General features: G+C 32.4%; 1 pseudogene; it reads right to left on the reverse strand.

Moving 5' to 3' along the window:
* LOC109355810 lies at positions 7,144 to 9,951 on the reverse strand (annotated as a pseudogene).

The following is an 11,699-nucleotide window of genomic DNA, read 5'->3' on the forward strand; positions in this document are numbered from 1 at the left end:
TATATAACAATTTAGTTATGTAGTAACATATAACAATTTAGTTATGTAGGAACATATAACAATTTAGTTACATATATAGCACTACAATTTGTTGGTAGGGAAGACTCATAGAGAAAATGACACCGGAAATTTGATGTGGTTTGGCAATTTGCATACGTCCACGACTGAAGAGCAACAAGTATTATTCTACAATGATAAAATAGAATTGTAAGTATTTCACTGACTTCCAAAAACTCAAGTACATCCAGTTTCACCCTCACTCAAGTATTTCTCAAACACTCAAATATTCCTCACAATATTAGAACAAGAGAAAAGGAAGAGAGAATATGCACTAAACTAAGTATTTGGTGTGTCTTACAATGGCTTGAAGCACTTCTATTTATAGCCATTGCTCTTGAAGATTATGTGGTCAAAGGAAAAGAACATTAATTTTGGTTTCACCAAAGCCACTTCTTTTACTTGGCTACAAATTCTCTTTTTCTTCAAAATGATCTCCAGTCACTTCCTTTTTGCTTGGCTCAAGAAAGTCTTTTCATTATCTTTTTCTTTTAGTCAATATTCAATAAACCTCTACCTTTTCTAAAAGACTATCATAGTTATTCTCCTGCTACTCTTCTTCCTGCCCACTAGAGATTCTGAACATTAATCAAGTTCAGACAATGTCTGAACTTGGTAGTTGGAACTGACTTCGTCCTCATGTCGGCCGAATTATCTGTAGTGAGTATTTTCTCCACTCTAACAATTCTTTTCTCCATGATATCTCTGATAAAGTGCATCCAAACATCAATATGTCTAGTTCTTTTATAATACATTGGATTCTTTGTCAGATGTATAACACTTTGACTATCACGTAGATGATTGTTTCTTCGATTTGTATACCCAATTATTCAATTAGTCCTTTCCCCCAGATGTCTTCCTTTATAGCTTATATTAATTCGTTGCACTCCACTTTAGTAGTACACAAAGCAACAATTGATTATAGTGTTGCTTTCCAACTAATGGTACAACCACATAGTGTAAAGACATATCCAGTGAGTGATCACCGCTTATCTAGATCTCTTGCATAATCCGAGTCATGTATCTGATGATCTTTCCTCCAACATGTTTGACTTTTTCATAAAAAAGCCCTATATCCGTGGTATCCTTCAGGTAGCGCATAATCCACTTCACAACTTTCTAGTGAAGTTTACCAAGACTTGCTATATATCAGTATACCACACTTACTGCATGTGCAATATCTGGTCTAGTGCACACCATGACATACATGAGACTTCCAACTGTACAAGCATATGGTGCACTTGAAATTTCCTCATTTTCATTCTAAGTTTGTGGACACAAGCCATTAAAAGTTTGAAATGAGTTACTAATGGAGTAGTGACTAATTTAACATTTGCATGCGAAAGCGTTCAAAGACTTTCTCAATGTACTTCCTTAGTGACAAAAAGAGTGTCCCCGTTTTTCTATCCCTCTAAATTTCCATTCATAGAATATTCTTTCCAGCTCCTAAGTCCTTCATTTCAAACTTTGAGCTAAATTGAGCTTCCAAGTTTCTTATTTCTGACATGTTCTTAGACACAATCAACATGTCATCAACATATAAAAGCAAATAGATGAATGACTTATTTGCAAGCTTCTTGTATTAGACGCAACTATCATGTTAATTTCTGCAATAGCCATTTTCAACCATGAAGGTATCAAATCGCTGATACCACTATCTAGAATATTGTTTTAGGCCCTATTCATATTTCTTCAGCAAGCAAACATGATCTTTCATCCCTTAAACTTGAAATCCTTCAGGTTATTTCATGTAGGTTTGTTCCTCCATCTCACCCTGCAAGAATTCCATTTTGACGTCTAGTTGCTCAAGTTCTAGATCAAATTGAGCTACAACGACAAGTAGGATGAAAATAGAGCTATGTTTTACCACATGAGAGAAAATTTCATTGAAATCAATACCTTCCCTATGTGTAAAACATTTAGCCACTAATCTTTCTTTGAATCTTACATCTTCAACCCTAGAGATTTCTTCCTTCTTCTTAAAGATCCATTTACACCCAACAATATTTTTGAGCCTTCGGCCGCTTCACAAGAACCCAAGTATGATTCTTAAGAAGAGACTCAATTTCCTCTATCATGGAAGAAATCCATTTGGAAGCTTCTTTGTTGTTGATAGCTTCTTCATATGATTGTGGTTCACAATTGCTGATATCATTTCCAACATTTAGAGCGTATGACACTAGATTGGGATAACCATATTTATCTAGAGGTTTTATAAGTCTCCTTTGTCTGTCCCTAGCCAACTGATAATGCTGAAATTGAGAGATATTAGTATAGTACATGCATCACATACTTCTTCTTTTTGATCAAGTGTTTTTTTCTTTAGTTGGCTCCACCTCAAACTCTACATTCTACAAGATATTAGGATCTTCATTTTCACTTGAGGACTCTTTATGAGGTTTTAATATTTCAGCTTCATTAAAAGTAACATCTCTGCATATGATGTATTTTATTTTCTCTGTCTACTATAACTTATATCCTTTCACACCATGAGGATATCCAAGAAAATATAGTTCAATGCTCTTGCATCAAGTTTTCCTTCTTTGCTATAGGCATATGCAGGACAACCAAATATCCTCAAAATTTTTATAATTTACCGGAATACTCGACCACATCTCTTCTGGAGTTTTGAAACCAATGGTCGTTGATGGACATCTGTTGATCAAGTAACAAGTTGTATTGACAGCTTCTGCCTAGAATTATTTTGGCAATCCAACATTTGACAACATATATCTTGTCCTTTCAAGTAAGATTTTGTTCATTCGTTCTGCAAGTCCATTTTGTTGTGGAGTGTGTCTCGTAGTATAATGTCTGACAATATCATGATCCTTGCAAATATTTCTGAATTCTCCGCTGTAGAATTCTAGACCATTGTCAGTTCTCAGTCTCTTGATATTTCTCCCAGTTTGCTTTTCGATCAAGGTTTTTCACTGTTTGAATTTGATAAATGCTTCACTTTTGTGTTTCAAAATGAAGATCCACACTTTCCTTGAATAGTCATCAAAGAATGTTAACATGTATCTGCTACCACCATGAGAAGGTACTTGGGATGGACCCCACAAGTCATAATTTACATAATCCAACATGCCTCTTGTTCGATGAACTGCAATATTGAATTTTATCCAATATGACTTTATGAAAACATAGTGTTCACAAAAGTATACCTCCCGATTTGTTGACCACATAGTAATCTTTGTTTGGCCAACTCGGCTAGACCTCTTTCATTGACATGACCCATTCTCAGATGCCATAGTTTGGTGACATCAGAATCAGATGTTGAGGAGACAACAACAACAACCATGATTGTGTTTCCTTGTAACATATAGAGACTATTCTGTTTTTTTCCTTTCATTACAACCATAGTGCCTTTAGATATTCTTATAGCTTCACCTTCACCTTTGTAGCTATAACCTTTTGAATCTAATGTTCCCAAGGAAATTAGTTTTTTCTTAAATTCTAGAATATGCCTTACATCTGTCAACGTCTGTACTATTTTATCGAACATCTTAATTCTAATAGTTTCGATGCTGATGACCTTGTAGAGAGCATTATTTCCAAGAAGGACCTTGCCCCTATCTAAGGGTTGGTAAGTAGAAAACCAATCATTAATGGCACACATGTGATATGAGCATCCATAATCAAGTATTCATTCATCTTTTGAGTCGCGTTCTGAGACTATTAGTGCATTTGCACTATCATAGCTATTTGCTACAGCTGCATCTCCATATTCATAAATCTTTTCATTGCCTTTGCACTCTAGATAATTCTTTCTTATATGTCCCTCCTTGTGATAGTGAAAGCATTTATACTTTCTAGGTTTCGCTTTAGACTTTGACCTATATTTCCCTCTTTCACTAAATTGATTTCGTCTCTCTGTTCTTCCTCTAGGAAAGAAACTTTCACCTGAGGCTTCTGATCTTGAATCTGATACTCTTTTCTTTAGTTCTTTCGAGGCAACACTACCATTACTTCATCTAAGTATTTCTCAAACACTCAAATATTCCTTACAATACTAGAACAAGAGAACACGAAGAGATCACTTCTTTTACTTGGCTACAAATTCTCTCATTCATGAAGATGATCTCTAGCCACTTCCGTTTTGCTTGGCTCAAGAAAGTATTTTCATTATCTTTTTCTTTTAAGCAATATTCAATACAATTCATACAAATTTGGTAATTTTAGCCACAAAATTAGTTGAATAATTTAAACCTTACCACTATATTCTCTAGTATTAATTTCTTTAATATGTGGTTTGATTGAGTTCGAATGGTTCCGAATTGAATAATGAAAGCATATTGAACCGTGTTGTGTAGGTTGGTTCGGTCACATTAGTTTCGCGGTTTAAACATGAAATCTTACACCACTATTCAAAATTAATTAATTGTCAAAATATAGAATCCTTATACCATGGAAGGGAAACGTCAATCAAATACATAAGTAAGGCTAAAATTGAACACGTCTTTGAGGTTATTAAATCATAGACTGTATATGTAGAACGAAGACTAGGAAAAGAAGAAAAAATAAATGATAATAAAGGATTTTCAAAGTGGAAAATGTGTGCATGATAATTTGGCAAGATAATATTGTTTTGTTGAACTGATAAGGTTATACCAATACCTTGCACATAAGATTTGGTAATATATGATTGTCAATCACCTGGTTAGTAGTTGTGAATTAAAGATCCAGTCAAACAAGATTCGGTCATAAATGATTATTGATTACCTAAAATTCCAACATAACTGTGTGAATGATCGATATTGACAGAATTATTTCTAAATATTTATATGATACAAATCAGATAAAATAGAAAATAATCTAAATAATGATACACATACTTAAGTGGGACAAAGGGAGGAGTAAGCTTTACACTAACATCTTAAGGGTACATAGAATTTTAATTTAGTGATCAAGTATTAAATTATAGTTGTGATGATAAGTTATATATACTAATTTTTTTATTTATAAATTTACCTCAAACTTATTGAAACTTGAGATGAATGTTTACATTTAGAGATGTATAGTTATTAATACTATATCTGTCATCAAATCGGTCATGATACGAGTACAATGGTATAATGATTTAACCAGTGGTTCAGTAATTAAATATATGTCGGTTAAACCAGACATACATGCTTATATATATAACCTTTAATAAAAAAAATTAACTAGATAAATACTCAAATTTATAATTCATGTTCACGGTGTATTAAGAATTCTCATAGATAAACAATTTTAACAAATCCAAAGTCTAACCCATCTTCCATTGATGCAAATAGAAGCCCATAAGGGGCTAAACTAGCAAATCAACTAATTGAACAAATAGAAGAACCAAGTAAGGAAGAAGCACTTTACAACAGCAATTAAACTCCTAACAGCAATTAAGAAGAAAGAGAGAGATGATATAAGGTGAGAGATGAAATAAACACACACCTTAGAGGGCAATGGCGTCAACACTACAAGGAATAGGTTGGAACGAATATGATACATCAGTGGAAGGGACTGAACGAAGATGATACCTTAGTGGAAGCCCTGAATTGTAGAAGAAGTGAAGAAGGGTGGAAGAAGTGTGAATAGTGGAAGGAGAAAAATTGAAAAGGGTAGAAGAATTGTGAAACAGTAGCCTGGAAATTTTGAAAATCCTGCTTCCCTAAAGCGATGTCATTTAGGGGTGTTATATATATATATATATATATATATATATATATATATATATATATATATATATATATATATATATATATATATATATATATATATAAACCGACTAATTTAGTACAACAACCATGTCGTATTGATTGAGGATTTGGTTCACCAGTTTTCTAGTTGAATCGACCGGTATAAAAACAGTTTTAACATTATGGTGTGTTAATGAGATGAGGAATAAGTATTTTAACAATCAAAAATCAAAATTATAAAAGGTAAACAATTAAGTTAATTTATTTGTTTTACATGTGTTCGATTGAAATAATAAATGCACTAAAAAATATCTAGTTTGGATTAAAATTCAAAATCATTAAGGTGAGTTAATAGGTGGCTGAGAATTTGCATTTATAGTTAAAATCAAATTAAAAAATACAAACTAAAGCTGAGACTAAAAAAATAGACGAAATAGTGAAAGCATTAAACTATAATTTATAACATTTTTTTATCTTGTATCAAGTTCTTGATATTGTTTGCTAATATTCCGTCTATGTTTCTATAACTATATTTATCTCGTCTTAGTACAAACTTAAGTGTAGTAAAAAATTAAGTTAGAGAAAATTTGAGATTATTCATAAATGTTAGGGCTGCAATTTGTTCACCAAGTGAAAATCATTAAAGATATAATTTTGTTCAATTTTAAGATTTGTGGATGATGGTTGTTAAAGCCTGGGTTATATTTTAGAAATTTTTTTTACTGCCTAAATGTTGGGGTGTAATCATTTTGAGGCTGGAATAGACAAATGGAAAGTCATATTACTATATAATATGAGATGGGAAAGTCTTACTTTCCATGTTTTTCAAAGTTATCATAAAAAAGATTATAAATGTTTCGATACCTATTGTACATTATATCGTAACAACACTTTTTTATTTGGACTATTCTCACAAAATAAACATCGTCACATATACTTCTTATTCTGATTTATAATTGCACAAATTATAATAAGATTTTGATATCTTCCATCACATATTTCATTAAACAATTCATATCAACATAATTATTTCATAAATTCGTTGCCTAATATTTTTTTTACCATTGTAATCTATTGTTAATCTTTTATAACTTATGAAAAATATTTGATAAATGCATAAAAACATTTCAATTCAAAAAATCAAATAAAATTAAATAAAACCTTTGGATTATAATATGGGATATTAACTATGATACTTCTAAACAAGAAAATAAAAAAGCTCAAAGGCTTATGATCTGAGTTGTTGTCTTGGATTCATTTTGAGAATTGAATTAATTTAGTTAAGAAATGCGTGAAAATCTTATTCTTTTAAGAGAGAAGTAAATGCAATATCAATGAAATCAATAAGTATAAATATATATAATTATATTAGTTAAATTTAATAAGAACATATAGATTGATGAAGGGTACATCATGCAAAATTTTCTAGGTAGATTTTTTATTCATAATAGTACATAGGTAAAACTTTAATTTTATTATTATCTCGTGGCTCACTATGAGCTCTTACATGATAGTACATAGCAGCTTAGTAAAGAGTGCTCTAAATGGAAGAGATGAGATCCCTTTTTCCACACCTTCCCTCTTTCTCCCTTTGTTGTTGTTGTTGAGGCTGAGCATTTGCAAAGTAAGGGAATGTGAGCTCCATCACTTCTCTCAACATCTTCAGTAGAACCAGGGAATGTGAGCTCCTTCACTTCTCTTTCTAACTGCCTTATCACATTGTCTTCAGAACCTTTCAATTTTCAATAATTTCCAAACATAACAAGATGAGTTAGTAACGCCAAAACCAAACTCATAAAGCAAATATTATTTTTTACAATTAGGTATTTGTGCCAAACGTTTACTTTGTTGCCACACTGGCTTCGTCCAAAGATATAGTTTGTGATTTGGCAATCAATTTTATAACCATGTATCTACCTTTTAAACTACCTGTTTAGGTTAAAGTAAAATATATTTAATTACAAAGTTTGAAGTTGAATAATGTTTATGGTACCTACAAGGAAATTCCTCTGGTTTTCATCACCATTGATGCGAAATCCAAGCAAGTGAAGATTTGAGGAAGCGTTGATGGAAATTGGATGACCTGCCGGAATTATGAAAATGTCACCTTCTTATAATTAGCATTGTACCTTCTCACTTCTTCCTCTTCTTGCTCATCTTGTTGTCGTTGTTGATCTCTTATACCACCAGTTCATAATTTCCTTCTCCTTCATCAACCACAACCACAAATATGGCCTTTGAGTTATAGTGTGGCAACAACAAAGCTCCCTAAAATAAAAAAAATCAAATCATTAGTATTAGTAATGTTGTCTAAGATGCAACACCAATGGATAAGTACAAGGAATTGTGTGTAGTGTTATTTGGGGTGGGATGTATATAATGTCCCTCGTTAATTTCTATGAAGGTGAGAGAGATATCCAAATCCTGAGCTTGAGGGTTTCTGTCTGGGGTGATTTCGTAGAAGTTGCCAAACTTCTTTGAATAAATTGGTTCATTGCTTCTCTAGTTGAATAGCCCAAATTCAGATGGTTTGCCTTTTCCTGATAATGATTGAGTATGTTTTCTCAATTCCTGGATCTGTTCCTTTGACACTGTCACTATCACCCCTCATCTTGGTGGCTCTACTCTTGTCCATAGATTTTCTCCTCATCTTCCTGCTCGTCCTCATTTCCTAAAAGAATCATTTGTATCTCTTCATAACGGGTCTAAAACAAACAAATATGTGATCATTAGCACATATACTCAATAAATAATTGTTCAACCAATGTAGATAAGATGTCATACATTGAAGGTAGCCTATAAAGTGTTCCTACTGAACCCACTGAAGTAAGACTGTTGGTCTTTAGTACTTGATGGATAGAAATCCTATAAATATACAAATATGGAGAGAAAGGAGGAAGAAATTAAAATTAGATGGTGTTAAATATGCAATGGGTGCATAGAAAATTAGATGATATAAAAATAAAAGATAATATGATAAGAGAAAGAACATTACATAGAAGTTGTTAAGGTTGTTGATGGGTATTACGAGCTTGACTACTCTAAGGTTCTGGTTGTCATCCGAGTTAAGGATATAAGAAGTTGTTCCAACTGGGAGTTTGAGAGCATCGCCATACTCAAGGTTATATGCTTGTCTTTTACCAGAGATGACTATTGTGATCATGGCTCTACTTGCAATCTCAAAATAATGAATGTAACAAATCATTCATTCTCATTAATTAATTGGTAAAAATGAATACTACTAGTAGTAAGTAAAGTTTTAAATTTAGGATAGCGGCCTCAATTTAAATCCTTGATAATAGTTACCATTGAGTACAATGAGGATGTAGTCAACATCAAAGTGTTTAGGGAGAATGAGTGTATTAGGTTTTGGTTGGAACTCTACAATGCGATAGCCTCTATTCAAAGAGAAGAACTAAGTCTAGATCTTATGCTGATTCAAGATTTAAGTTTTGGAGATTCTCAAGTCTATTGGTTCTCTGGTCAAACCTCTCAAGCACACGAATTTGACCTTTCCTATTTCTATAAAGAGTTCGAAATCTTTCAAAGTTGAAGTAATAAGGGTTCCTCTGTCTGTGTGAGTCTGGGTGAGTCTGGGTGAGAACCTTGCTCTTCCTCTTGCTCTTGCTCTCTCTCTTCCCTATGTTCCCTCATCTCATAACCACTTTGCCTATGTGAGCTTGAGCTAGAGCCTTAATCTTGCTCTCTCTCTTCCCTTCTACTTTGAGGTCGTTGTCTCATGGGTTGCCACTCTTCTTCCTCCTCTCTTCTTCAATGTTGAGGTTGTTGTTCTTGCTCCCTCTCCCTACGAGGTTCTCTCATTTGTTTACGCTCTTCCTCTCGGCTTTATTCGCTCTCGCTCCTACCACGTGAAGGCTCACGATCACGCTCCTCCTCACTCGTATGCTCTCTTTCTTGCTCCTCCTGATGGTGAGGGTGTGGCTGTTGTCTTGGGTCACGTCCCTCTTGTTCTCTTTCCTGAGGCCTCTCATGATTCTTTATCACATTTTTTTCTCTATAAGCAATACTAATTGACACTGCGATGAGGAATACTATTCCTAGTAGCAACACCAATGTTGGAAACCTCACTCTGATCTTAGCCATATTTGATTATATTAGATTGCACTCAATGATGAAAATGGGGACTAAGATCACTCATATTTATAGATCATTTTCATAAGAAATGGTGCCATGCATGTTGACGAGTGTTCATATTGACAAATTTGAGGTGTCATGTGCATGCCAATTATCTACATAGCTCTTTATGGATATACATGGATGCGGCAATCATGCATATATGCTTATTGCTTCCTCATACATGAATCATTGTTTTCTTTCTTCAATATCATGAACTTGGACTTTATTTTGGAAACGGTACAGTGTACTCTCTCTCTCAATTCATATTTGTCTTTTCTTGGCTCACCGTGTTTGGTTTGTTCGCTATAAAATTATTACGCTAGAAAAATACTAGAATGAATAGAGTTTAAAACAATAACATACATATATCAGTCCAAATTTAAGAACAAATAGCAGGGTGAGGGAAAAATTCACTATAATCAAGTACATATGTTTTCGAAAAAACGGGATTGCTTTTAAAACATGTGATATATATAATCCAACTCTTAACTCTATGGCCACGTTTATATAATGTTTGGTTATCATCTAAAGCCAGGCAATAATAACAATAACACAGTAATGGTACGATTTTTACATTATGGTTTGTTAATGAGATGGGGAATAAGTATTTTAACAATAAAAAATCATAATTATAAAAGGTAAATAATTAAGTTTATTTCCTAATATTTGGTGTATATTTCTATAATTAAATTAAATTCGTTTTAGTACTAACTCAAGTGAAGAAAAAAATTAGTAAGAGAAAACTTGTAATTATTTATACATGTTAGGGTTACAATTTGTTCACCAAGTAATAATCATTAAAGATATAATGTTGTATTTGTGGATGATGGTTGTTAAAGTCTAGGTTATTTTTTAGAAGATTTTTTATTGCCTAAACATTGGGCTATAATCATTTTGAGGCTGAAATAGACAAATGGAAAGTCATATTATTATATGAGATGAGCAAGTTTTATTTTCCATGTTTTTTTAAATTATCATATGAAAGATTATAAAAAATATTGATACCTTTTGTACATTTTATATTGACAATGCTTTTTTATTTGGGCTATTCTAGATACAAGGTGTTGGTTCTGTGAATATCTTACTCTGATTTGGGCTATTCTAGATACAAGGTGTTGGTTCTGTGAATATCTTACTCTGATTTGGGCTATTCTAGATACAAGGTGTTGGTTCTGTGAATATCTTAATATTTTTTACCATTGTGATCTAGTGTTAATATTTTATAAATTTTCAATTTTATTTAATAAATGCATAAACACAATTGCTTAATATATATGATAATGAATTAAAAAATCAAATAAAATCAAATAAAACATTTAGATGATAATATGGGATATTAACTATGATACTTATAAACAAGAAACTAAAAAAGCTCAAGGACTTATGATCTGAGTTGTTGTCTTGGATTCATTTTGAGAATTAAAATAATTTAGTTGAGAAGTGTGTGAAACTCTTATTTTTTTAAGATGGTCGAGTCATGTGTGAAAGTGATGAAGGTCGCGGTGGTTCTATAGTTGATATATGAGATGAATCAAATTGCATTAAGGATAAGTCTAAATATAAATAGCATAAAGATGCACGCCTAAAGAATATGATATAATTGTTTCAGGAAAAATATGAAACCCAAGTGGGAGATTGTTAGAAATTCATAATTTCTAATTAAGGTGAGAATCATATATTTAATACAAATATATTAGCTATTTATTTTGGGGTTACAAAATAAGTGATCTAATTACTTACAACCTATAAGATTTCTGAAACTGATAATGGGTATGGAGTTAATGAGTAGATACCCAAACGGTTGGCCTATAGGCGATAATGGGAACCCTA

The sequence above is a fragment of the Lupinus angustifolius genome, chromosome LG09 (genome assembly GCF_001865875.1).
Source record: "Lupinus angustifolius cultivar Tanjil chromosome LG09, LupAngTanjil_v1.0, whole genome shotgun sequence".
Classification (NCBI taxonomy): Eukaryota; Viridiplantae; Streptophyta; class Magnoliopsida; order Fabales; family Fabaceae; genus Lupinus; species Lupinus angustifolius.